This window comes from Ceratotherium simum, chromosome 2, assembly GCF_057802395.1.
Source record: "Ceratotherium simum simum isolate JZ-2026a chromosome 2, ASM5780239v1, whole genome shotgun sequence".
Lineage (NCBI taxonomy): Eukaryota > Metazoa > Chordata > Mammalia > Perissodactyla > Rhinocerotidae > Ceratotherium > Ceratotherium simum.
The window spans coordinates 46,867,825-46,895,411 of record NC_141901.1 but is presented as its reverse complement, the minus strand read 5'-3'; the positions used below and the strand labels follow the sequence as shown (position 1 = coordinate 46,895,411).

The following is a 27,587-nucleotide window of genomic DNA, read 5'->3' as shown; positions in this document are numbered from 1 at the left end:
AACCCCTGGGTGCTGCAGTGGAGTGTGCAGTGGAGTAAGCGCACTTAACCACTTGTGCCACTAAACGCGCACTTAACCACTTGTGCCACCGGCCGGCCCTGTTTGTTTGTTTGTTTGTTTGTTTGTTTTAATAAACTGCCAAACTGTTTTCCAGAGTGGCTATACCATTTTACATTCCCATGAACAATGTATGAGTGAACCAATTTCTTTGCATTGTTCTCACTAGCATTTGATGTTGTCATTATTTTGAATTTTAGCCATTCTCATAGGTATGTATTGATATCTAATTGTGGTTTTAATTTGTATTTCCAAAATGGCTAATGATGCTGAACATCTTTTCATGTGTTTATTTGCTATCTGTATATCCTCTTTGGTGAAATGTCCCTTCGTATCTTTTGACCATTTTCTCATTGGATGTTTTCTTTCACTGTTGAATTTGAAAGTTCTTTATACAGTCCAGATAATAGTCCTTCATTGGGTGTGTGGTTTATACATATTTCTCCCAATCTTGTTTTTTCATCCTCATAACAGGGTCTTTTGCAGAGTAAATGTGTTTAATTTTGATGACGTCTACTTTATCAGTTTTTCCTTTTATAGATCATGCTTTTGGTGTCAAATCTTTGTGTAGCCCTAGATCATGAAGAATTTCTTCTATTTTTTTCCTAAAAGTTTTACACTTCACATTTAAGTTGGTGATCCACTTTGAGTTAGTTTTCATAAGATATGAGACTTAGGTTGAGGATTTTTTTGTTTGTTTGTTTGCTTTTTATTTGTTTGTTTGCCTAAGGATGTCCAATTTCTTCAGCAATGTATATTGAAAAAGCTATTCTTCCTTCATTAAATTGATTTGAACCTTAGTAAAAAAATCAATTGGGCATATTTGTGTAGGTCTACTGCTGGGTTCTCTATTCGGTTTCATTGATCTGTGTATTTATCCTTCTGCCAATACCACACCATCTTGACTACTGTAGTCTTTCAATAAGTCTTGAAAATGGGTAAGCTGATTCCTCCCACTTAATTCTTCTTTTTCAAAATTTGTTTTAGCTATTCTAGTTCCTTTGCCTGTCCGTATAACTTTTAGAATAATTTTGTCTATATCTACAAAAAATCTTGCTAGGATTTCCCCTTCACTAATTTTTTATTGTGGTAAAATACACATAACATAAAGTTCACAATTTTAACCACTTTACAGTGTGCAATTCAGTGGCATTTAGTACATTCAAAATGTTGTGCAACCATCACCACTATCTAGTTCCAGAACAGTTTCATCACTCCAAAAGGAAACACTGTACCTATTATGCAGTCACTCCCCACCCTCTAGCGATGCCCAATCTGCTTTCTCTTTCTGTAGATTTGCCCATTCTGGACATTTCATATAAATGTAATTATACAATTTGTGACACGTGTCTGGCTTCTTTTATTTAGCATAACGTTTTTGAGGTTCATCCCAGGTGTAGCATGTCAGTACTTCATTCCTTCTCATGTCCAAATAATATGCCATTGTATGTATGTACCACAATTTGTTTAACCATTTCTTTCTACTTTTTGTCTTTTGTGAATAGCATGCTGCTGTGAATGTGCATGTACAAGTATTTGAGTACCTGTTTTAAGTCCTTTGGGATTTATACCTAGGAGTAAAATTACTGGGTTGTATTCTATGTTTAACTGATTGAGGAACTGCCAAACTGTTCTCCCCAGCACCTACAACATTTTACATTCACACCAGCAATCTACAAGTGTTTCAGTTTCTCCTCATCCTTACCAACACTTGTTATTTTCCATTTTTTAAAAGTATAGCCATGCTGGAAAGTGTGAAGTGGTATCTTATTGTGGTATTGATTTGTTGCATTTCCCTTATAACTAATGACGTTGAGCATCTTTTCATGTGCCTGTTGGTGATTTGAATATCTTCTTTGGGGAAATTCTGTTCATATCATTTACTCATTTGTTAATTGAGTTGTCTTTTTGTTGTTGAGTTGTATTCCCTTCATTCTTGAAGGATTCTTTCGCTGGGTATAGGAATCTAGGTTAAGAATCTTTTCTTTCAGTGCTTGAAAAATTTTGTGTCACTTCTGGCCTCCATGGTTTCTGATGAGAAATCTGCTTTCATTCAAATTGTTTTTCCCCTACAGGTAAGGTGTCATTCTTCACTGCTTTCAAGACTTTTTTCTTTGTTGTTAGCTTTCAGCAATTTGACTATGATGCGTCTTGGCATGACTTTGTTTGGGTTTATCCTCTTTGGGGTTTGCTCAGCTTCTTGAATCTGTAGGTTTACCCCTCTGCCAAATTTGGGGAGTTTTCAGCCATTATTTCTTTTAGTACTTTTTTCAATCCTGTTCTTTCTCTCTTCTCCTTCTGGGAATTCAATGACACAAATGTTAGATCTTTTGTTATAATCCCACATGTCCCTGTTACTCTGCTCTTTTTTCTTTCCATTCTGTTTTCTCTGTTGTTCCGATTGAGTAATTTCTATTGTTTTAACTTCCGGTTCACTGATTCTTTCCTCTGTCCCCTCCATTCTGCGGTTGAGCCCACCCATTGAGGGTTTTTGTGTTGTCTTTTTTAGTTCTAAAATTTCCATTTCTTCTTTATATCTTCTATTTCTTTGCTGAAACTTTTAATTTCTTTGCTGGGACCTTCTATTTTTTCATTTGTTTCAGGCATATTTGTAATTGCTTGTTGAAACATTTTTATGATAACTGCTTTAAAATCCTTGTCAGATAATTCTAACATCTCTGTCATCTAGGTGTTGTCTGTTTTCATTTAGTTTGAGATCTTCCTCATTTTTGGTCTGACGAGTGCTTTTTTATTAAAGCCTGGACATTTTGGACTCAATCTTATTTAAACCTTCTGTTTTTGTTGGCTTTCTCTGATACTACTCTGGAAAAGGAAGTTGGGATGGTTGGTGCCTTATTACAGGTAGGCACAGGAGTCCAGGTTCCTCACTTGGGCTCCATTGACACCTGAGGGGAGGGGCTCCTTATTACTGCTAGATGGGAGTAGGAGTTCCAGCTCCCCACTAGGCTTCCACTAATACCAACCTGGCTGGGATAGGTTGGAGTGCCTCCTTCTGCTCCCCACATGGCCTCCACTGACACTAGGGGATGGGGGTGGCCTTGTTATCAATGGGTGTTGCTGAAAGTACTGACTCTCTATTAAGTCTCCTCTGATACCAATCCAGCTGGGAAGGGGAGGGACATCTCCTTACAGGCCTGGTGAGGGTGGAAGTCTAGGCACCCCATTCAGCCGTTGCTGGTGTGGCTAGAGATGAGCCACAGTTCTTTCTGTGGTGTTTGGCTGGAGTAGAGCTGTTATTATCTAAAGTTTTCTATTTGCTGCCTCTTGCCTGGTTCTTTGGCTAGAGAGAGCAGGCTTTTGTTTGTTTGTTTGTTTTGGCTACACCGGTTGGCATTTCCAGGTTTGCTGACTTCTTCAGCTCCAAGTCTGGGATATATGAGGCAAAAAGAAAACCCAGGGAAATCACCATTGTGTGGTTCCTTGGGTTCTGAGGCCCCTAGCTGGTCTGCCTTTTTCTGTCCATCTTTCAGAGTCTCTTATGTTTGTTTTATATGCAGTATCCAGGAGTTTTAGTTGTATTTGCAGGGGGAATAGAGAAAAGTACATCTACTCAATCTTCCCTGATCCACTGTCTTTTATTCACTTTTTTATTTGGTTTTCCATTAGATTGTGAGCTCTTTAAGTATATTTCTGTATCTTTAATACCTAGGGTGGCACATAATCTGTAAATGTTAGAAAAAAAGAAAAAGAAAATAGAATACAGAATGAAGTGAATGAAAAGCACTCCTCCCCTATCCATCCTTAGGTTGTGGTGTCAGGAAGCAGAGGAGGCTTAATCCTGTCCTGAGGATGAGATTTCTCCTGGTGCTTTGATGTTGAGAAAGGTGGCTAAACTTGCAGAGCTCATACTCTCCTCCTAGGTTCTCATGTGTTATGGAAAATTACCAGCAGGTGGCAGAATAATAAAAAAATGGAATGTTGACCAAAACATAAAGAGGCTGATTTCCTCTGTGACATAGAGAAATAAATTCTATTACCTTGTACCCACCCCCAGGTACAATCCCAAAATGTTGCTCTGAAGATTAGATACTTTTTTTCAGCCTCAGGGTACAGGTAGCTGTCCTGTGGGATCAGAGCTGGAGTAAATAAAAAGGAAGTGGGCTCTGTTAGGCTCCTTGGTGACATGTGACAACAGGATTACTTGTTTTCTGTGAAAATAAATGTCTAGTATTTAGTTACTCTTCTCCCTAATTTTTGGCATTTAAACTCATAGGAAGGTGGAGATTGGATGACTGGAGGATTAATACTTTTCTTAAACAACATTTTAACATTGATTTTAACATCTTAACAAAAGCAAAACAAAACAACAAAAAACTCCCATAAATACCCCATATCCTACCACCCATTTTTTGTCAGGTGCTGCTGATATGTACACATCATTGATGATTCAATTTTTGAATTCTCTATTTCATTTATTATCACAAGTATTTTCTGGTGGTTAGTGTCTGTGACGGGGGTGCTTTTAAAAATTTCTGTTTGAACTCATGTGCAGAGAGTTAATCACACTGCAGTCATCTGACCAAAAAAGGCCTGAGGGGGGAGGCTTTTTGTTTCATTTTTGTTTTTCTCAACTTTTTATTTTTAAAAATTTCAAACCAACAGAAAAGTTGAAAGAATGAAATAATGAACACTCAATTACCTTTTGCCCAGATTCATTGTTAATATTTTGCCACCTTTGCTTTCTTTTCTCTCTCCTATAAAGTTAGTTTGCATACATTGATGGGTATAGTTTTAAAAGTTCCGTCAGTCAAGGCATGCACCCTAGTTTTCATTATTTTCTCCTGCCTCTCTCTTTCTTCTTTATATTTAAAAATTTTAAAGCTCCAAAACCCTGCCCTTCTCTTAGTCTCCCATCACTGCCTTATGCTCAGATCCTGCTGACCACCAAGCACCCGTAAACTAAGTGACTTTCTCTTGTCTGTAATATTCGTTTTGGCCAACAGAGCTTGGTCTAAATTCACACGAGATTAAAAAAAAGCTGCTATAGGACCAGGATCTCCTAGTGTTACTCACTCGACGACCTTTATATTCCTTAAGGAAAACTTCGTGGTCAATTTGGCAAAGCCCCAGCTGGAGACCTTTACTTTTCTGCTGATCACAATTCAGGAAATCACTGCAACTACTTGAAGCTGAGAGCTTCCTTACTCAGTCTCTCGCTTTTTACTCCTGACATTCGTCTCTGGTCTTAGGGACTGTGATCGTGTGTACACTATCCTTGCTCAGCTCTGGGAGCCAGGCATGGAAGTTCTCTCGCGGGTTTTCTACTCCAAAAACGAAATACGGGGAAGAAGTAGTTTTGATGTGGGGAAGGCCCAGTGTTCAAGAATCTCAAAACCTAGGTAGTTGAAATATCATGCACAACAGAAAGAGTAAGCGTAAATACACATTCAGTTAGAATCATATATTCTCTACTGCAACACATTGCTAGCTTCCCTGGTGGTCTAGTGGTTAGGATTCGGCGCTCTCACCGCCGCGGCCCGGGTTCGATTCCCGGTCAGGGAAAGGGTTTTTTTTTCCTTTTTCCGTTTGCAACTATTAACGTTTCTTGTAGTCACTCTATCCACCCAAAGCCAAAATATAGGAAATGCAGAAAAACGCAAAGAAAAAAATCGCTCACAATTCTAGCACCCAACGATGTCTGTTAACATCCAATTTTTGAAACAGAAAACGTAATCATGCTATACATATATTTTATAACCAGCTATTTTTAAATATATTTCAAACACTTTTCAGTGGAAATAAACATTCTTAAGCAACATATTTTCTTTCACTTTAATTATTTAATATTTGAAAAGGTAATGTATTTACGTGGTTTAGGATTCAAATATGCAAAAAAGGCATAAGCCTAATTTTCACCTCTGCAGTCTAGTTTTCCTCTAGTAAGGCAACCAGTGTTAAGTTTCTTAACTATAATGTCGTAAGTTTTTTATGCAAATACAAGTACATGCATACATACGTATATATTTAGATATGCTTCCCCCTTGCACAAATCATAGCAATCTAAACACACTTTTCTGCACTTTGCCCTTTTCACTTAACAATATATTTTAGAAATAGTTCCAGATTAGACATGCAGAGCTTCCCTATTCTGTTTTATGGCATATAGTATTCCATTGTATTGATGTTCCATGTTTAATTGAACCAGCTTCCTATTGATGGACACTTAGGTTATTTCTAATCCTTTGCTGTTACAAACAATGCTGCCATAAATAATCTTGTACATATGTCATTTTGCACATGTGTGGACCAAATGTCCAGGAATTGAAATGCTGGTTCAAAGGGTATGTGCATTTGTGGACAGATATTGCTAATATGCTTTTCTTAGAGGTTTTTACGCTCCCACTAGCAACGTACAATGTAAATATAATTAAAAAAAAAATCATGTGGGTTTTCATCAAAATGCATTTAATCAATCTTTTTTCTGGACTTTTAGTATTCCCCCCACCAAAAAAAATTTTGGTTTTACAAATAACGCTTTGAGGAATATTTGTGTAGATACATCTTTGTGTATATCCTTAGATATTTCCTTAGGATAAATTCATAGAAATGGAATCACTACCTCTTACCATATATTAAATGGATTGGAGAACTAAATGCACAAACTGAAACAATGAAAAAGCTAGGGCAAAAAATAGTGGATAATTATCTTAATGTTGGGCTGGAGAAGACTTTTCTATGATAAAAGCAAAGACAGAAATCATACAAGATAATACTGACAGATTAGACTACATAAAAACAGAAAACTTCTGCCTGTCTAAAAAATTCTATAAATAATACTAAAAGACAAATGACAAACTGGTATAAATCAGTAATAGAAATATAATATAAATACCCAATATAAAAATAGACAAAGCATATGACTTAGTAAGTCTCATAAGTAATACAAACAATTGGTAAGTTTATGAAAAATGATCAACCTCAATAGTGATAGAATAAATGCGAATTAAAATTAGCCTCCATATTTTTATCCTGCACTTTCTTAAAGGTGAAAAGAATGACGATATCTAGTTGACTGATGTAATTTGGTAGTACTCATTGAATAGTGATAATTGATGATCTCTCTCTCTCACACAGCAATTTGGCAATATGTATCCAAAGCTTAAAAATGTGCATATCTTTTCAATTGCAATTTTATTACCTTTATGCATTTGCACTAAGGAAACACTCTCAAATGCGTAACGATATGTGTAGAGATAATTCCCGCAATAAAGCCTTAACTCTTCCACTGGATTTCAAGGCCCTCTTCAAACGACGGTCGATAAACTAGAATTGACTTTCCTTAAACCTGTGAAACAGTATGAAACTACCATAGAATTTTCGGTATAAATATAAGAGAAAACCTAGAGAGCCTCTCTTCCTCCCTTGACTGTGTGTTGAAAATTCTCTTAATATGAATCTGAAAATAGGGGAGAAATTGTAGGACCAAAACTTAGCGCGCTAATCCTCCTAAGAAAATAGACGGAAAAGTCATCTCGTGTGCGTTGGTGGTATAGTGGTGAGCATAGCTGCCTTCCAAGCAGTTGACCCGGGTTCGATTCCCGGCCAACGCATTGTGAAGTTTTACTTTTCTCCGAAACTTGAAGTAGACCAGTAATCCGAAACTTGAAGTAGACCAGTAAAGCCCAGCAAAGCAGAGATTAAAAGAAAAAAAAAAAAAAAAAAAAAAGGAGGGGGTGCCTTTGACCACCCTTGCGTCCTAAGACTCCGAGCCCTCGGGTAAGTCTCTCCCCAAAGCGAACATCCAGGTCTTTTGTAGCTCCACAAGCCAAACCTGTCCTCTGGGTTTGGCCTCTGGCTTCGCACCAGTTTACGATAATTATTCTTTAGGGGGTCTTTAAGGAAGTTTCTGAAATAAAGGCTGGTCGGATTTGTTTTCCTGAATTCTCGGAGGCGGCTCTGATTTACTGAGGAGTCAGAATAAGGAAGTCAGCCCAAACGCCAGCAGTTCCCGAGAGAGAGCGCGCGAAGTTGCTTGGAGCAGTGACGAAAGCAAGAAAAAATAAAGGAGGGGGGCCCTCACCCCATTTGGCAGCTCAATGGCTCCGCTGCTCTTCCGGTTCCACCATTCCGGGGACAGAAACCTCAATTCCAGGGTACAAACTGGAGATGTAAATAGGAAAATCCTGTGGGGCTGCCTCTCTAACCCCTGGGCGGGGCGGCTTGACTCTTCGGAGGGGAAAGAGAGAAGTGACAAGAGGAGGGGCTACTGGGGACACGGTCCCCGGGGTGTAGCCGCCGCTCTCAGACATCAAGTCAGGACCTGGGGGCGCCGCGTTGGCGCCGGCACCGCGGGATCTAGGGTCTAGGTTTAGAACTAGATTCAGGTGTCAGAGCTTGGAGGTTGAGGAATGGAATAATTTGTTTGGGATTTTGGCCTTTGTGGGTCACCCAAACAAAACAGCGGCACAAGGTAGACATTCCTGTTTCAAAAGGCATTAAATCGAGCCGCCGTGCGCCGCCTGACTGGTGGCGCGCCGTGATCGTATAGTGGTTAGTACTCTGCGTTGTGGCCGCAGCAACCTCGGTTCGAATCCGAGTCACGGCAAGTGGTGATAGCTTTTTCTCGGCGGTCTCACCTTTTAAAGGGAAAAAGCTTATATAATTCCGCCTTTGCTTGATGCAGGGTCGCACAAGTGCAGTCAGCGAATTGGGTGAATAATTATCTCCACACAGCTCACTCCGCGGCTCGCCGACCTAGGGGCACCTAACCAACCCAGGCAGAGACGCTTCCGGGCGGTATGGAGAGCGTCGGAGCTGCGACCAAGGCTGCAGAGGGAGCCTCCTTCGGCCTTCACCTGAGCAGAGGAGAGAACCCTTCGCTGTCACTCCGTAACTCAGCGCCTCTTCCAGAAGTTGGGGAAATGAACGCTTAGGAGAGTGGAGTGAAATCTCCCGCGAGCGCTGACGCCTGAGGCTCTGAATCCCGTCCGAGTTTAAATCTCGGTGGGACATTTACACTTATTGAATATGGTCTTTTACTCAGGCTACACGAAATTTTAGTATTTAAAAACAAACTCGTGCCCCAAATAAATAGTGAATTGGACCTATTTTCCCAGTGAAGAGTCCCTCACCCTCACCCTCACCCTCCCACCCCCTGCTCTTCATGGTTTAGGGGAGAAAAAGGTTTCCGGCCACGGAGGAAATAGAGGCTGCAGCCGCAAGGTCCCGAGAGTACAACTCCTCTCGCCCCTCCTACTCGCCGTGGCTGTTTGCGGATCTCATCCCCGTTCTCTCGCGCCCTTTCCCCTCCTCCTTAGAAGTCCGAGTCCCAGACACCGGGTTCTGAAAGTGACAAGGTCCAAAAGAAATTTGCAGAAACATCTAGAGGTTTCAGCGATTTCTGCTTCCTCGGCAAGCCCGCCTGGCCCTGCTGAGTCCACATTATGCTCTCGAAGCTTCGGGTTCCTCGGTGGTAAAAGGTTACTATTGCGCCAGCAAAATCCTAGACTCGGAGATTTCTTTCACACTACTAGTATGTAGCTGGATCACATACCCTGTCCCCACAAGAAATTTATACCTATATTGGAAGAGTATAGTTACGGGAGCCCGGCTAGCTCAGTCGGTAGAGCATGAGACTCTTAATCTCAGGGTCGTGGGTTCGAGCCCCACGTTGGGCGCACTCCTTTTCCCTGAGGTGTGCTTTTATTGAATTCTATCAGCTACCAACTGAATCAACAGCTTTTAATACTCCTTTTCCCTAAGGTGTGCTTTTATTGAATTCTATTGAATTCTACCAGCTACCAACAGAATCAACAGCTTTTAAATAGCTATTGTGGCCACTGTTGTTTTCAACTTCGGTAAAGGATTCCAGGAACGCCTCTATTTGCCCCACATTCAGCAAAAAAGAGGAATCCGGGCCAGGGATTCCAGCGCCTCAGGTTGTTGAGGCCAGGGGTCCCTGTCCGACCGTCGCCCGGGTCTGGGCCCCTCCCGGGGCCGAGTCTGGGGCTCTCCCTCCGTCCCGCCCCGACTCTGCTCCACAGAGAAGACGCCTGAGGAGGTGACCAGATTTGAACATGTTCGTTTTCTTCTCGTCGGTGGGAAATTTTGGATGAGGTATTGAAGGGCCTTCTTAGCTAGTTAAAATGCTCTCCGCTAGGTTTTGAAACATTCATCAGCTGCAAAGGGCTGTAAAACACAACTCGTTTAAGAAGGTCCCGAAACGAAAAAGAGAAGGGGGACCTGGAAAAGGAGCTGGGGAGGCGGAGGCGGGACGCGGATGAGCAAAGAGAAAGGGAAAGAGAGGGAGGAGCAAGGCCGGGAGCCGGCGAGTGGGGCGTGCACAGTGGCAGTCTTATTCGATGAGTAGGAGGGGCCTCCCTGGAGCGCTGCGCCCACATGTTTTGAGTTAGTTATTGATCCACTGGAGAACCTTGTTCTACCCCAAAGCCTGAAGTTGTTTGCCTTACATTTGTTCCTGCTAAATCTCCTTTCAGTGTTGGGATGGGTGGTGTGAGTTAAGTTGGTTTGCAAGGTGAGTGGAAGCCAAGTTTGGCATCGATCAACAGGCTTCTCCACAACAATGCGGGCATTCCTTTTCAACTCATACAGGTCGTCCTCCTCCTCTCCCTAAGGATCGTTTACCAGTCCTACTTTTTTTTAAGTTTGTAAATATGCTTTAGTCTCCCTTATATATCCAGCCAACCATCTCCAAGATGATTAGTACACCAGCCAATTATTCTCAAAGTGTGGTGCCAGGACAAACATCATCAGCATCACCTGGAAACTTTTGAGAAATGCAAATTCTCAAGCCCCACCTCAGACCTACTGAATAAGAAACTCTGGGAGTGGGCCCAACAATCCGTGGCTTAAGCTCTCCAGGTGATTTGAATAAATGCTGACGTTTGGGAACCACTGCGTTAGGGTAGCCAGGATACACCTATCAACCAAGATATACCATGTTTTTGGGTAGGAGACTACACGTCATAAAGATAGCACCTCTCCTTAACTTGGTGTCTGAATTTAACATCGGTTTCATAAAAATATCAAAAAAGTTATTTCCCTATTTATTCAAACTGAGCAGTTTAAATGGAAAAATAACAAGCAGTAATATTCAGGGAAATTCTTTTTTAAAGAGCAAAAAGGAAGGATTAACTCTATGTAGTTAATTAACTCTATGGCAAGTTTCAAATGCCATAAATTATAATAATTAAAACAGTAAAATATCATGTATGAATAGACACCAATCAATAGGATAGCATAGAGTCCAGATATAGACCAAAATAAGTAAATAAATGTAATATATTAGAAAGAAAGACTCAAATCAATAATTCTAATGAATAGTTTTTGAATAACTAGGTTGCTGTCTGGAAAAAAATAATGGTCAATGAATATCATACCTTTTACCTAAGAGTAAATTCCAAATTAACCACAGATTTAAATAATAATAGAAAGAAACATAAAAGTTTTTGTAGAGATATGAAACAATTATTTTATTATTTTGGTGTGTGTAACAAAAAGGTTGTTCTAACTGACACAAACTCAGAAGTCTGAGAGAAAATATTGATGAACTTGACTACATAAATCAAATGGAATGTGCATAAGCAAAGTCCAAAAACAAACGACAGTTTGGGGAAATATTTGTAACTCACATTGTGTTAAAAATCCTCCATTTTGAGTTCATGTTGTGCATCAACATCCTTCTCACTGCCCTAATTGTGAACTCACACTCAAGAACAGCTGAAACCCTTGATAACCAACCCAGCGGGTGGACTCTACCATTCCCTTTCCTCCCTCCTCTTCTTCCCCCTTCTCCCTCTTCCTCCCTCTTCCCTTCCCCTGTCTCCTCCTCTTGGTTTGCTTTCCCTAGACCCCACTTAGGACCCCAGTAAAGGCTTCTGCCCACAGGTCCTCACTATCTCTGCTCCCCACCTGTTCCATGGAGCACCCTGCTGGTAATGCTCTTGTGTGGCCCCGCACAGAGTGTGGTGACTTCCTCTCTGGGACCTGTGAGTATAATAAACTTTTCAAGCCTGGTTCTCTTCCTGTGGCCACACCAATTCTACCATACCGTATCCAACATCTCCATTCTTAGAACACACATTATATACAAAAGGCTAATTTCCTTAATTTACAGAACTATAAACCAATAAGACATAAACCAACAACCCAATAAAAATAGCAAACACATAAAGAATAGAAAATATAAAAGGCTATGCCCATATGAAAAGATACTCAACATTCAACATTGCTATTAATGAAAGTAATATAACTTAAAACTACAGTGATAACATTTTTCACTTATAAGAAGCGGTAAAATTTTAAAAAGTTTAATATGTTGGAGAGTTAATAAATATTGTTAATGAGAGGGTAGATTGATATAAGTTCTACAGGGTGCTTTTTGAACAATATCTATCAAAAATTTGAATAAACTTTTTTTTCAGCAATCCACATTTAGAAATTTATCCTGAGATGTACCTACACATGCGTGAAATTAAACATGCACAGAGTTATTCATGGAACATTTTTTATTAAGCAAAAGATTGGAAACTCTCTAAATGTCCATCACTTTTGGGGGTGACTAAATAAATGACAGTACAACCATACAATTAAATACAATTCAGCTAGTTGTAAAAAAGAATGAGGAAGCTCTTGGTATTCCAATATGGTGTGATAGATGGAAGAAAATGGTTGTAATATTTTGCACCTCCTCCCATCAAAAGGTGGAGCTTATTTCTCCTCCATTTGAATCTGGGATTGGCTATGCGACTTATTTTGGCCAAATGTTGGTGCCTTAACAATATGACACAAGCAGAGGCTTTAAAAATGCTTGCATATTGGGGCTTACCCCCTTTTTGCTGCACTTGGAATCCTAAGACAATGATCTGAAGAAACCCAAGTTAGTTTGCTGGAGAGATCACATAGAGAAAAAGATCTGTCCCTCCCAGCTCTTCTAGTTAATTCAGCTGTGCCCCAGACATATGATTGAGGCTATCCTACACCATCTAGCCCCAAATGAGTCAGTTCATTTCAGAAAAACTTCCAAGACAACTCACAGAATCACTAAAAAATAATAAATTATTGTTGTTCTAAGTCAATACGTTTGGGATGGTTTGTTATACAGCAAAAGCTAACTTTGATTCACTAAGACATAAAATTAAATGAAGATTCCAAAGCAAGGAACAATCTTATAATATGCAATAATTTGTATCAAAAGGGTAATGGTAGTTGCAGGAAATAAATATACACCTTTACTTGTACATACATAAACATCTCTAGAATGATACACAAGACATATAAATTCCCATATTGAAAGGGCCCATTGAGTGCCCAGTACAATGGATGAAAATAGATCATCAAATTTCAAATAGTAAGGATAAACAGAAGATCCTATAAGCTTTTAGGAGGGGAGATGAGAGAACAATTTAATGCAAATAATCAAGAATCAGAATGGCATCTGCCTTCTCTACAGTGTTGGTGCCCTCCAGTCTATAACCATCAACAACAAGCCTGTAGTTGAACAAAGTCTGGTTTATTGGCTCGTTGCAACAAAGGAGACGGCATACACCACGGGGAACTGCGGGGCAGTTACACTTTTTTTTGTTTTAATCTAGAAAGTGGGAGGAATGGAACAGGGCTAAATATGAAATTGGTAATTAAGCAGCAGTCACTATTAGTAGCTGGGAAGGGGGATGTTTGTTCGTTTTTGTGGTTTGGATAGTGTTATGTCTGTGCTCAGACATGATCATGAAGTAGTCTTTTTTTTTTTTTTTTTTGCTTCATTGTGATCATAGAGTGACTTTGTCTGATGTTGGTATTCTGTGAAATATTTTAGTTTTAACAGGAGAATATCACGGCTTAGGTGTTTGAGTTAGGCCAGCTCTAAGCTGACAACAGTCAATGGCTATTTTTTCTTTCCCAACAACAGCTCTAGAAAATAGAAAACAACGGAGCAATGCCTTAAAAATAACTGAGGGAAAATTACTTCAACCTAAAATTCTCTATCTAGTAAAATATCAATTAAATATATGGATATAATAGACACTTTCAGACATACAACGTCTCAAAAAGTTTAGTTCTCCGGCAGCCTCTCTACAGAAGTTATTGGAGGATATACACAATCAAAAGGAAGGAATGAATGAAGAAAGAAGACCACTGCAATCTATGAAGCAGGAGATCTAACAAAAGAGAGAGGCAATAGAAATCCCAAGATGATGGTGAAGTAAAAGGAGGTATTATGAAGACAGCTGTGGGGAAGGCCTGAAGATCAAGTAGACCCGACTGGAGGAGATAGGAATGTGCCAGGAGAGAGTTCTTGAAAAAAACTGGGTTTCAATGTGTTGAGGCGAGATTTACAGAACTGGGGAGAAATTGGTTATAATTCAGTAATAAATACATGGAAAACTAAGAAAATGGAAAAATAAGATAATTGTTACTGCCAGAGGAGAAACATTATACAAAAAGCGATCACATTAAATTATGTGGCTTGTCTGTTCACAGTTGATGTGTTTAAAATAATAGTCATTGATCTCGTCAAAATTATGATACAAGTATATTGATGTATTAGGGTTCTCGAGAGAAACAGAATGAATAGGAGATATATATATATGTATATGTGTGTATATATATGTATATGTAATGTGTGTGCATGTAATATATGTGTGTGTATATATATATATAGAGAGAGAGAGAAATATATTTTAAGGAATTGGCTAATGTGATTGTGGAGGTTGGAAATCCAAAATCTTCAGGGTAGGCCAATAGGCTGGAGACCCAGAGAAGAGTTGATGTTGTAGCTGTAATCAGAAGGCAGAGTCTGGAGGCAGAATTCCCCCTTCCTCTGGGGAACCTCAGTCTTTTTCTCCTAAGGCCTTCAACTGATTGGATGAGGCCTACCCACATTATGGAGAGTAATCTGCTTTAGTCAAAGTCTATTGATTTACATGTTAATCTCATCTAAAAAAATACCTTCAGGGGCCAGCCCAATGGCATAGTGGTTAAGTTTGTGGGCTCTGCTTTGGGGGCCTGGGGTTTGCCGGTTTGGATCTCGGGTTTGGGCATACACACCGCTTATCAAGCCATGCTGTGGCGGGTGTCCCACATATAAAATAGAGGAAGATCGGCACAGTTATTAGCTCAGGGCCAGTCTTTCTCAGGAAAAAGAGGAGGGAGGATCGGCAGCAACAGAGCTTAGCTCAGGGCTAATCTTCCTCACCAAAAAAAAAAAACCCAACCAAAAATCTTCACAGGAACATCTAGACTGATGTTTGACAAATATCTGGGTACCATGGTCTAGCCAAGTTGACGCATAAAATTAACCATCACAATTGGGAAGATGGAGTGGGAAGTGTGTGTGTGTGTGTGTATGTAGTGGTAATTGTAGAGGGAGTGTGTAAAAGAGAGATAAAGAGCCTAAAACTAGAAAATCAAGAATTAACAATATTTGTTTACAGAGATGGAAATAAACAACCAATCACTGATTAAAAGAATTTAAAGTGGTTACCTCTAGGAAGTGGGTAGTGGGGGAGGGGGTCAGGGGAGTGTTTGTTTTCATTATAAGCTTTGTAAGAGTGTTTGACTTTCTAAACTATGTGCATATATAAGCTTGATAAAAATAAATACTAAATAAAATGAGCTTTTTGTATGTTGTAGTTTTTCAATTTGTTGTCTTTTGAATTTCATAGGGGAATGGCTCAGTTACGGCGCCCAGGTGACCTTGTACATATTCATAAAGGCCATGCAAGCAAAAGCTTGAACTGAAGCTATTCTGAATCTTATCGCAAGGTGCTCTGTGTCTCAGAGCAAGAGAGGATGGGAGGCTTGTGAAAAGCTGCCACGAGACTGTCTCCATTCACTTCCCCATCTTCCCTGGGAGGCTGTGCTGGGACAGTTTCTCATTGCCTTCCAGGTTCTAATGACATATGAGGCTTTCTGCTCACTTCCCCACCCCTCCCCTGGGTATAGCTGCAGACTAAAAAACCCCTTAGCTGCAGTCTAGAATTGGCTCCTCAGTTACAGGGTATCCCACAACTTGCATTGCAGTTACTGACCCCTTTTGTTTCAGTGTCATCCCTTTTGATGTGTGGGATAAGAACCTAGGAAGTCTGCACCTTCAGCTACTCTTCCTTTTGTTGTCTATGTAAATAATAAAACTGTCTGAACCCAAAAGTGACTTGTATCTTTATGGGCTGAATCACTCAGGCCTTGGCTTTGCCTGATGCCGAGTGTTCAATTTGTTTATGATTTTTTTTTTAGCCATGCAAATTCTTAAACTTTTTATGTAGTTAAATGTATTAATCTTTTCCCTTAGGGATTTTGAGTTTTATGTCATGCTTAGAAAGGATTTTCCCTACAAGACTGTAAAATTTTTATTAGGAGTATTTTTGAAGGAAGAAAGTTGTAATTATTCTGCTAATGAGCTGAACAGAGATGCAGTGAGCTCCCAGATGATTTTGTGGCACACTCCCTGAGGCTCTCTGAAGGCTAGACCTGCTGAAGATTGAGGGGTTTTCCTGGGAACTTGCAGCTCCAGGATTCCTGGGCTCTAAGACGGGAAGGTAGCCGCTAAAAAGATGGTGCAGTATCCCGGTGCTAGCAACAGTGGAGAGCAATTACCAGGCCTGATTGGGCAAGTGGAGAGAGCTGTTCCCAGAACCTGGAAAACTGGTAGTTGTAGCTAGGGCTGTAGTGTAGTCCAGTGCCACTGAACGATAGCTGTAGCCTGGGGGTGTGGGTGGGGGTGGTGGCGAACACAACCACTGCCAGCTTGCAGAAAATAATTACTCTGACCTCATATTCCCACCCTCCCATCCGCAATTAAGCATTCCATTGGCTGTAGCCAACAGGAAGCTAGTGGGCAGAGAAGTCCTTTTGTGCAGTTCAAAAAGATTAACTTTCTGGGGCATATAATAGGGTGGATAATGGTGAAAAGGGATCCGGTGGGACAAATGCAGAATACCCAGCAAATACGGTCTTTTCATTCTCGAGATTTAAAAAAAAAGTTAATAGATTTCATTTCTTAGAGCAGTTTTGGGTTTACAGAAAGTACAGAGAGTTCCCATATATTCTCTTTCCTCCACCCCCACTGTTTCCCCCTACTATTAACATTATGCATGGTGTAGTACATTTCTTACAAATGATAAACCAGTATTGATACATTATTATTAACTAAAGTCCATAGTGTACCTCAGGGTTCATGCTTTGTGTTGTACAGTTCTGTCATTCCTGAGATTTTCGTTGTGAAATCATTTCCTCATTAGCTGCGTTTTGGTGTCAAATAGGTTTTTCAAAAAGGTTTTGTATTTCCTAAATTCTTTCATTTATTTGAGAGTATCTGTTTGTTGACTTTAGAACCATATGATGTCTGGCCTGGAGATATGTAGATATGTATTTGGTTCAATCTTTCTTTCCCTTAGATCATTCTAAACCCTAGGTTAAATTTTCCTCCAAAAATTGTTTGTCAGGACATTATCTTCTTGTCAGAGCTTTCCAACTTCATTAAAACAAAGTTCTATAACTGGCGTATGTTTTTCCTACTGTAGCTGGATTCTCTTTTCCACAAAGATATTGGTAATGTGACTGGAATTTCAAAATGCAGGATTTTTTTAAAGGTTTTTTTTTTTTTTTATATTAGTATCTGTGAGCTTCTAGCTCAGAGCAGACGAGCAGACAAGAGAAGAAAGGAAAGAAAATCATGCGGAACTTCTGGATCATGATGCTTTAAGTTCATAGAAATTGTTATTTGCCCGAGCTCTCCGAGGAAAGGCTGTGATTGTGGGTTAACGGCCTGACCTGTGGCTTCAGCAGCCTGTAGTCAAGTTTGAGTTTCAGCAGATGAATGTAGCCTGGTTTGTCTGAGGTTTTTAATATATACTTATAAAGTATGTTATAAAAGTAATAAAGTCATGCTTGTTGACTTCATTAAAAAATAAAATTGTTTTATTTTATTAAAAATGAAATTGTTTATTAAGAACAATGAGGTTAGTATTTGGCCTTTGGGAGCTAGGAGCTTGAGTAGAGGAGGTGAGAATTTTCTCACTGCATGTACCTTTCTATAATCCCTTGATTTTCTGTTGTCAGGCACACACACACACACACACACACACACATGCACAATCCCTCTAGGAGGAAAAGATCAAAGAACTACAGACAACTTCTGCTCCCGCCTTCACGTGACTGTTCTCAAGCCTGTGCAATCTGGTCACTATGAAGGGCATTTTAGACACTCAAGGAATGTCTCTTTATGTTACCACCTGTTATGGACTGAATGCTTGTGTCCCTCCCATTCTTATGTTGAAGCCCTAATCCCCAATGTGATGGTGTTAGGAAGTGGAGCCTTTGGGAAGTAATTAGGTTGAGATGGGGGTGAAGCCCCCATGATGGGATTAGTGTCTTTACAAAAACAGAAGAGATACTAGAGCTTCCTCCCTCTGCCATGTGAGGATACAGTGAGAAGGCAGCTTCTGCGAGTCAGGAAGAGGGCCTTCCCCAAGAACTAAGTCGGCTAGCACCTTGATTTTGGGCTTTTCAGCTGCCAGAACTTGGAGAAATAAATGTCTGTTATTTACGCCACCCAGTCTATGGCATTTTTTTTTTTTATAGCAACCTAAGCTAGGACACCACCCAAACCTCTGAAAGGATCAAAGTAAGACTTTACTCTGGGCAAATCTATTTGAGAATGCATCCTCTGTTTCTATTTTCTATGAGAAGTTTTCTTTAGCTACTTGTCTACCTCAGCTCACCAGGTTTTATAGCAAATATCACATACCAGCACAGACCAGACAATTCCACAAGAGCAATAGAACGGCCACCATTATTCACTTCCCCCAAATAAAGTCCTAAGAATGCAATCTCTCCTCTCGTTGCCACAGAAAATCAGAAACGATCCATTATATAGAGTCTCAATCTGATGAAAAATTGAAAAGTCTCCTCTTTCAAATTTTTATTTGGCTCAGGATCAACCATGAAGTTCCCACTCTGGAGAGTGAGTTCCGAGTTCTTCCTTAGCAGCAGAAGCCTGGGCTCTCTATCACAGAAACACTGGGAACAGCAACTCTACAGTCAGGTGAATCCAACCTTGTGAACCACATCCCCAGAATTCCCAGGGATCAGGAGAACAAAGGAGACCATCATAGCACCAGCTTCTCACCTACAAGATTCAGAGCAACAAGCAATAACATTCCCCAAGCAAAAGTGATGGGTTTGTACTGCTATTAATGCCAGACAGGGTTGCTGAGGAAAGAGCGTTCTCTTAGAATATGGGACGATGACTACGTACAACTTATTTGGAGGATAATTAGCCAGGAATTAGCAAAATTAGAACTGCACAAATGCTTTGATCAGGCAAGTCCACTTCCAGGACTGTATTTTAGGAAAATTCTTGCACAAGTGAGAAGGATATTTGTATAAGGATGTTCTCTGAAGAATTATTTATAACAATAAACATTAGAACCAATGTTGTGCCCATCAACTGAAGAAAGTTTAAATATGATGATCCACCCATACCATAAAAGGATATGCAGTTGTTTAAAAGGATGAGGTAAATAATGAAAATGACGATGAGATCCCACTGAAAGGAATTATAGTAGGTAATGTTTAATGAACATTTATTAAGTCTTCAAATGCTTTATGTGCATATCTCTTTAAAGTTTAGATTAACTGATGAGGGAAGTACTCCTATTTGCCCCCTTTTATAGATGAAGAAATTGAGGCACAGAAAATTCAGTAACTTGTTCAAAGTCACATCGTGGAGGAAGGAACACTTCCACCCAGAACTTGAGGCTTTGCCACAAGTGAAGACTGGGGTTTTGTTGTTCTCAGTTCTTGGGATTTTCAGGTTCCAGGATGTGCAGTTGTAAAAACCCAGCTTCAGAAAGTGAAAGAATCTGTGCAGCGGCTCTGGGGTAAGTGAGTTCTGAAGCCCCAGTCGTGGGCTCCATTGACAAAATACCTGAAAAATTCTTTCTTTTAGGCACTTTCATGGAACTTGAGTCTTGAGTCTTCAGGTAGCATATTTCGGAGTCTGATTTAAAGTAGAGAGAGGTCCAGAAGCCTCTGGGGATAAGGTTGCTAACCGGTAATCTAAAGTTGTAAGTAGCTAGAAAGGATTTCGATGAGGTAAAACACAGCGTCCCTGGGTGGGCTCGAACCACCAACCTTTCGGTTAACAGCCGAACGCGCTAACCAATTGCGCCACAGAGACACGAAAGGTCCTTCTGCTTAACTTATTTCCTGATCCCAGAAATTGCTTTTCAACCTCTGGCTGGGGACATCAGATTCTCGAATTCCAAAAACTGGGGTCACCGGAGACGCTGAGGCCAAGAGTCGTGTTGTTGGGCGTATTTGGACATCGATACCGGGCCAGAGTCAGCTGGGGAACTCCGACGGCCAAACGCCAGATCCACGGCCTTCCCACCTGCTTCTCGCCGCCACGATAGCCGCCTGGCTCGAGGTGACGACTGGAGCCTCTCTGGCGGAAGTCATCCGCTGTCCCATTCTTAGCTCCCTTCACCCGCCGCGTTCACAGTGAGTCCCGCAGGACCCGGCGGGCGCGCGTTCGTGGGACACGAACCGGCTGTGCTCCCACCGCGCTGCCCATCCTTGATGCCTCTGGATGTGGACTCCACCCGGCGGGACCTGAGAATTGCTTATGATGCAGCCAGTCCCCCAGAGCAGGGCCTGACACGTAGTAGGCACCCAATAAATGCTCGGTGAAGGAATGCATTCCTCCGCAGGGTCCTAGGGGAACCAAGAATTCCAGCATGGGCTTTAACCTTTTAGTCCTAAGAGGGACTCTGGAATGGGAAGACGGGAAAGGTTTATCAAAGCAGACGCGTTTTTGTTCCTGGAGCTGATTGAGAACACTGCAAAGGTCCTGACTTTGGACACGTGCGAACTGGGACTGAACTGAGCTCCCTACCCTGAACGGCGACGCACCCTCAGCCTGGGGTCGTCGGTCCTGCGGGGTGGGATTGGGGGTGGGGGTGGGAAAGCTGAAGAAGAGAAGAAAGCGAGTGGGAGTGGGGGCAGCTTAGTGAGGGGCGGGGAGAGAGCGAGCGAGCCCTCTAGCCACTGAAGAAAAAGGCCAACAGGAAACAGAAAATGCCTATTTTCGTTTAATACCTTCGATCGCCCTCCCCCTGCCTCCTGTCGGCGAAAGTGAAGACCGTGATCGTGTACTTTGATGCTCTAGAATCCGAACGACAGATGTTCATCTTTGCAATGCTTAGTTACAGACAGCAACGCCTCGAGATGTCACCCTTTGGACCTGGCGACTTCCCGAGTCCAGACCTCGCAGCAGGTGGGCGAGGTGGGCGAGGCGCCGGCAGCCCCGCGCGGTGGGGGGGCCACAATCTCTGCGCACCGCAAGAGGGCAGCAAACGCGACAAACGGTCACCCTGAGAGGTCTCCGACTCTGCCCCAGCCCTCCGCCGCCGGGAGTCGGCTGTTTGCCACCTTTCTCCCCGCCCCTGCGCCCTGTGCCCTGTGCCTTGCAGAGGAATATTGAAGAATGTGACGAATCATTTGTCCTGTCCAGTAGATGTACTGTCAGAGGAAACCGTAGGAGATACTGATAAAGAATTCTGAAGAACAAGACGTCAGAATAAGCTTCATATCATTGCTGGAACAAATTGAGTAATGCTGTTTACTAAGTGTAGGACAATGACAACTGTAGATTTAATTCAGTAAATATGGCTGAAAGCCCACTATAGTTTTGTAGCGATTTGCGGGCTACCTTCAAACATGCACTCAGATATTTTTTTTCGCAGTAGTAAACTTAGCTAATACTCTATCAATATGCGTGTTCCTTTGAGTTTCAATTTATTTCCCCAACAGCCCGCAGAGGAGAGGCGGAGAACGCGCGGGGCTGAGGCACAGAAAGTGCGCTTGGCGCCGCGTGAACTTTCACTTGTGCCTAAAGACCTTGGAGAAAAGCACCCACGATTGTCCAGGAAAGTTGGAAAATTTCAGTAACAGGACTAAGGAGGTGGATCTGTGGTAAGTCTTGGTGGGACCTCTTGGGATGGATTGAAAAAGACCCTTGTATCCTGGTCGTCCTTTTCATCGAAGTCTGGAGTTGCGTTTGGGCGGAAACGAGCGCTAGGAGAGGCGGTTCTAAAAGGCCCAGGGAGGGTAGAGTCGCTCCCTCAGCCCGATGATACCTCCGCGCAGCAGTTTCTATTCACTACCCAGGGGCCCTCCTTGAGCTTAGAAGGAGGACGATCATAGATAGGCCTGCACGGTGCCGCTCAGCCCTGGGCCGGAGGAAATCCATCAAACTTTCTACAAACCTATTTTCTCGTCAGCAACGCGCCGAGGTTGCCTTCGGTCTTGGCTTAGATATTTTACATTTGGGCAACTGATCCCAAATTGCAAGGGAGAAGAGAAGCTCGTGGCTTTGCGTCATCCTGCTAGCTCGTTTGTAGCGCGCAAGACTTCTAATTTGAAGATCTCCGGCATCGCCCAGCGTCCAGTGCGTTTTATTTGGTTTTCTTTGGATTGGGTACCCGCGGTTGCCGGGCTGTAGGGATCCCCGAGGCGGCCACGAGGGGGCGCGTGGTCCTTTCCCTTGGAACTCGGCTAACGAGTTCGTTTTACGCACGGCAAAAGGCAGGGGAAAGCGCGAACGCAGTCCTCCACCATCACAAATTAATGTACTCGAATCTTTCACATTTGGGGAAATCGCAGGAGGTAACACACTCAGACGGCAATGAATAAACCTCACTCTGGGAACAGAACACCCTTTCCTCTCAACCTTGAGACAAACACCAGCTCTTTCCCAGAACAGGCATTCAGGACCCAGTGACTGTTGGGGAGGCTCGCATTTGGAGATGCGCCTGAGTTACTCCAGAAGATCTGGGCGGTAATTGAGCTTCTCTCCTCCTATGCCTCTTTTGAGTCCTTGGAAAAGGCCAGGGATCAAAGGGTCCTGCTTTTAAACTCTTGCGTTTGAGAGAGACCTACAAAAGTGTGAATAAGTGAAAATTTCACTCCAAGATTTCTTCCCTTTAACCACCCTCATTGGCCACTCGAGGAGACCATGCCAGGGAAAAACACTTCAATTAGAAAATTCTGGGTAGATACTAGAACGTTACTTTTCTATCCAATATAAAGCTTTTTTGCCCTTTGCTTTTGTCTGATATTCATATTTTCACTTCTTGGTTCTTTTGTTTATGATTAGCCTGGTACAGGCCAAGCACTAACCAGATCTTGCTACCTTCTTTGGATATGCTCTCTCATCATGCACAATCACGCCAGGGCCCCCGAGCTTCTCTCCTCTGATGCCTCTTTTGAGTCCCTAGAATAATACAAGAATGAAAATAATCAGCTTTCAAAGTCTGATATCTTACAGAGACCTACACAAGAATGTAAGTATAATTTGCACTCCAGGATTTATTCCCTTCACCACACCACACCACACCCTTCCTCTCTTCTTTCTGGCTATTGACTTATCTTCAACTCTGAAGATCCACCCAAGATCCTGTCACTACCTTACACTCAAGCAAAACCTTATTCTTGATCACTGTGTTCTCTACCCTTTCCAACTGCTCTGCTGGAGTTACTCTACTTTGTAGACTAACCATTCTGCTGCCAATCTTGCTTAATTTGTTTTCTTGTTTGTCTATCTGTGTGTATATATGTGTGTGTGTGTTTGAGAGAGAGAGAGAGAAAGTTTCCTCATTTGCTTCTCTCTCTCTCTCTGTCTCTTTCCTTCACTGTTTAACAACCTTGGACTACAGAGTATGCTAGGCACTGTGCTACATCTTCAAAATATTTTATTTACATACACAACCTTGGTTTCCCAGGAAATATGAATCTTCTTCATATGAAAATATATCTTTGGAAGACAGAGTCAAGTAAAATGTGATCTCATTAGAGCACAATTAATGCCAAAATAAAAGTGGACACATCGCATACTCAATTCAGACAGTCAGGAAAGTCTTTCCAGAGGAAAAGTCTTCTGAACTGAGACTTGAAGAATGAGAATGATTTTGAAGAAGAGGAAGTTGTGAGAGACCATCCCTTGTGGAAAGAAGCAGGTACCTGAAAGTGAGAGTGTTCCTGACATGTCCAGTATTTCACTGTTGCTGGACTTGAGAATTGGCAAGAGATATTCAGATGATGAGGATGGGGGAAGCCAGAGTACATGTCATGAAGGTATTAAGACATATTAGTGAAGGAATAGGGGGACAGTAGGTGGTTTTAGGCTACATATATGTCCATATTTAGGCTGTGGAAGGGTCACTCACGATGCAGTGTGGCAAGTGGATTGGAGAAGACTAGACTGGCTTTAGGGAGGCTGGCTCTTTATCTGGTTGTATTAATGGAGGTAAGAGTTGATGGATGGAAGAGTGCAGTCATAAAGCGGCAGTAAGGCAGTGGTGCAGACGACAAAGTTAAACACTATCTGTTGATTATACTGGACATGAATTTCTGTGCTGGGAAGATGAGAGAATATATTCAAAGAGGGTAGCAAGATGTGGTTTGGGCAGCAGGGTGGTTGGTGGTGAGGGTAAGGATACCGGGCAGGGGTAGGAGCAGATTTGGATGTTGTTTTGGTGATTGACTGAAACACTCAGGACAGTGCACTACCATTTGGGAGACACTGTGCCTGGGTCTGATCGTAGAGTATTTGAGGTAGAGGGTGGTGTGTGATGCTGACAGGCAACTCACTGGTGTGTTGAGTTTTAGCATTCGTGACTCTCAGACACGTATGAGGCATTGACTTGTGAATTAGGAGTTGTGAGTTGGAAGTGCGGGTTTGTAGTTTAGAAAGAGATGTGGGAATTGATGTAGATCTGGTTGATGTGGGTGGTGACTGGAAAGCACGTTGACCAGAGCTGGTGTGTGTCTTGGGTGCTGGGCAGAGGGCAGATAGAACCAGAGCTCTTCCAGGTCAAGGCGATGGTCTTTTTCCTTGTTGAGCCCAAGTTTATGACTCTGCCTCCGCCTTGCTTGGCTTCTCAGCAAGAGAAGCATGATTGCATGTCTGCACCTCGGGTCTTCAAAAAGTCATAATGATTCCCAGTCTCAATATGTTGGAGAGCTCTCCGGGTTCCTTTCTTCAGTTTAATTTCCCCAGGTTTAATTGGGGAAAGAAATCTCTCTATATTTCAATTTCACCAAAGGACCGATATGTTAACATTTCAACCATCAATATTTTTTGAAAACTTAGTCTGCTGCTTATATAACAAATACACTAAAGCCTAGGCTTCACATGCATCTCAGAGTCACAAATGCTAAAACTCAGCGCAACAGGGAGTCCAGTTTAGGAGATTAGATCCTCCCAAACAATTAAACATTGAGTGCAAACTTAATATGAATTAATCTTTTAATAATTATGATCTATCACACATCCATCCAAATGCTTTGAGCACCTTAAAAATCAGACACATACTACTGTTATCGTGATTACAAGACCGAGTCATTATTATTGTACAAAAAAAATTTACAAAGAACTAATTCCATTGACCAAAATGTATTTATCATCTCTATTTTGATTCTGGCCCTTTCTTCTAATTTCAATCTAATTCTGCTTCTGCTTCGTATTTCTTCCCTGGATTAGAATTTTACTTACCTAACCTAGCAAGTTAGATTACTTTCTCAGACTCTCTAAGGCAACAGTTTGAGGTTGACAGTTGGTGGTTCAGGATTATAAACAAGGTATCTGGATGAATTTCCAATGTTTTTCTGCAGGGGTCTGTTATACAGTTGGAAAGAGCCTTTTTCAGAGTTGTGGGGTGTGAGCTGACAAAAACAGATATTTTGATATTTTAGTTTGAATGTCCTCACTTTATGCTGTTGCCTTATGTAAGTCAGTCTCCTCCCCAAGCCTTTGCTTCCAGTGCCTGTTTGTTAGCTCTGTCCAAAGACAACTGTGTAAGCCTATTGTAGCAATTTTTGTTTCCCCACCTCTCAGCCTTCAGTCTCTGTAGAGATCTTTCTGGAGATCCAGCCTGAACGTTAGCAGCAGGAAGCATTGGTGGTTCAGTGGTAGAATTCTCGCCTCCCACGCGGGTGACCCGGGTTCGATTCCCGGCCAATGCACTGAGGCTAATACTGTTTTATCCACCGTGTCCTTTCATGCCTCCTCCTTGCTTGCCTGTAGCACGAGCAAGTTTGGTTATTTCGTGGTTCTGGCCACCAGGAGTAGGAATAGGAGAACTAGTAAGCCATAATTCAGTTCTGAGCAGAGCACAGTAAGGCGTCGATCTAGACTGGGACTCCCCTGGGGCCATGAGGCTCTCGCGTATGCGGAGTAGGTTTTGGTTTGCAGCATAGTAACCACCTTGCTTGCAAATTCGTATCTTTCAACCCAAAAGTATTTCCGGTGGGTCTGCGATTTTGAATATTTGGACCTAAGACCATTGTTACTTTCAGCCTGTCTCCTGGAAGATCTCAGGAACACAAAGAGCCATCAGGTCACTGAATCGCGTCCGGGGCCTTGGGCTCACCGCCGGACCACGTCTCACCGTGGAGCGAGGATCAAGAGATGAAGGTCCTGGAAGGAGAACAGCCGCGGGCCCCGGAGGACACCCCAGTGGCGGGGAAGGCGTCGGAGGCCCAAGGAAGGGGGAGGCGCGTGGAGAGGAACCCGTGTGGACAGGAAGGGAGCTGCGGAGAGGGGACCTCGCGCAGAGGTGGCGAGAGGCTCCTGGGGTCTGTACACCAGACACCGTCAACCGAATTTATTCACTTGGTCAGCCACCGCGCCTCCGCGTGTCCCGTGGGCCCATCGATGTTCAGGGAAGGATTCCGTGCAGCTGGCAACGTGTGTCAACAGGTGTGAGCCCGAAAATTGTATTTTTAAGAAGGGAAAACGAACTACAGAATCTGGGAGCTGTTTATCCGGTTTTGTTTTATGCCACTTGGACGCTCCTTCGAAAGCATTGCGATTTGGGGGGGGGGGGGCGGCTGGGATGACGACGTTAGAGACACTACGGGTGATTAATTTTCATCCAAAAATCGTGGGAGGATTCCCCTACCGAACTGTAGTTTCAAATCGAACATCAGTGACATTTTGCGAGTTTTTATTCTTTCTGTTTTAAAAATACACTTGATTTATTCAATTTCAAGAGTTTCCCTCTTCTGAGATTGTCTTTCTGCATTTTGAGTATGAAACAATGGCGTACGGTACTATGTTGGAACCGTCGAAGTTGTTTTATTCATTTCTTTATTTTTAAATTCTCTTGGAAATCTGAAATTTTAGTGAATAAATTCTGAACTGTGATACGCAATTTCTTGTTTTTGAATATTTCTCTCTAAACACAGAAATCAGGATTTAGATGGCGGTGGTTGGGAGGAGTAGTTCTATCTATGTAAAGGAAAATGCTGGATTACTTACGCGATAGAGTCAAGTTTTCAAAGACTGTAATGTCCCCCAATTTCCCCTTTACTGTTTGCTGAAAATAAAATCTGCCTCTGACGCTATTCCTTACCCACTCCTGGCCTGTGAGAAGCTTCCTGCATACTCAGGTCATCTTCTTCTCCTCCTTCCCCTCCTCCTCCTCCTTTTTCTCCTCCTCCTCTTTCTCCTTCAATGAAAAAGCTGGAGGAAGGTGAGATGGGGG

The 27,587-nt window shown here is 42.1% G+C and overlaps 6 non-coding genes across 6 annotated transcripts; 5 read left to right on the top strand and 1 right to left on the bottom strand.

Moving 5' to 3' along the window:
• Positions 1-5,508: 5,508 nt before the first annotated feature.
• Positions 5,509-5,580, top strand: TRNAE-CUC (transfer RNA glutamic acid (anticodon CUC)). Its single transcript has one exon. It is a non-coding gene; the product is annotated as a tRNA-Glu (tRNA).
• Positions 5,581-7,556: 1,976 nt separating this feature from the next.
• TRNAG-UCC (transfer RNA glycine (anticodon UCC)) lies at positions 7,557-7,628 on the top strand. Its single transcript has one exon. It is a non-coding gene; the product is annotated as a tRNA-Gly (tRNA).
• A 923-nt stretch (positions 7,629-8,551) lies between these two features.
• On the top strand, positions 8,552-8,623 carry TRNAH-GUG (transfer RNA histidin (anticodon GUG)). The gene has a single exon. It is a non-coding gene; the product is annotated as a tRNA-His (tRNA).
• Positions 8,624-9,622: 999 nt separating this feature from the next.
• Positions 9,623-9,695, top strand: TRNAK-CUU (transfer RNA lysine (anticodon CUU)). Its single transcript has one exon. It is a non-coding gene; the product is annotated as a tRNA-Lys (tRNA).
• Positions 9,696-20,144: 10,449 nt separating this feature from the next.
• TRNAN-GUU (transfer RNA asparagine (anticodon GUU)) lies at positions 20,145-20,218 on the bottom strand. The gene has a single exon. It is a non-coding gene; the product is annotated as a tRNA-Asn (tRNA).
• Positions 20,219-25,993: 5,775 nt separating this feature from the next.
• Positions 25,994-26,064, top strand: TRNAG-CCC (transfer RNA glycine (anticodon CCC)). Its single transcript has one exon. It is a non-coding gene; the product is annotated as a tRNA-Gly (tRNA).
• Positions 26,065-27,587: the final 1,523 nt, after the last annotated feature.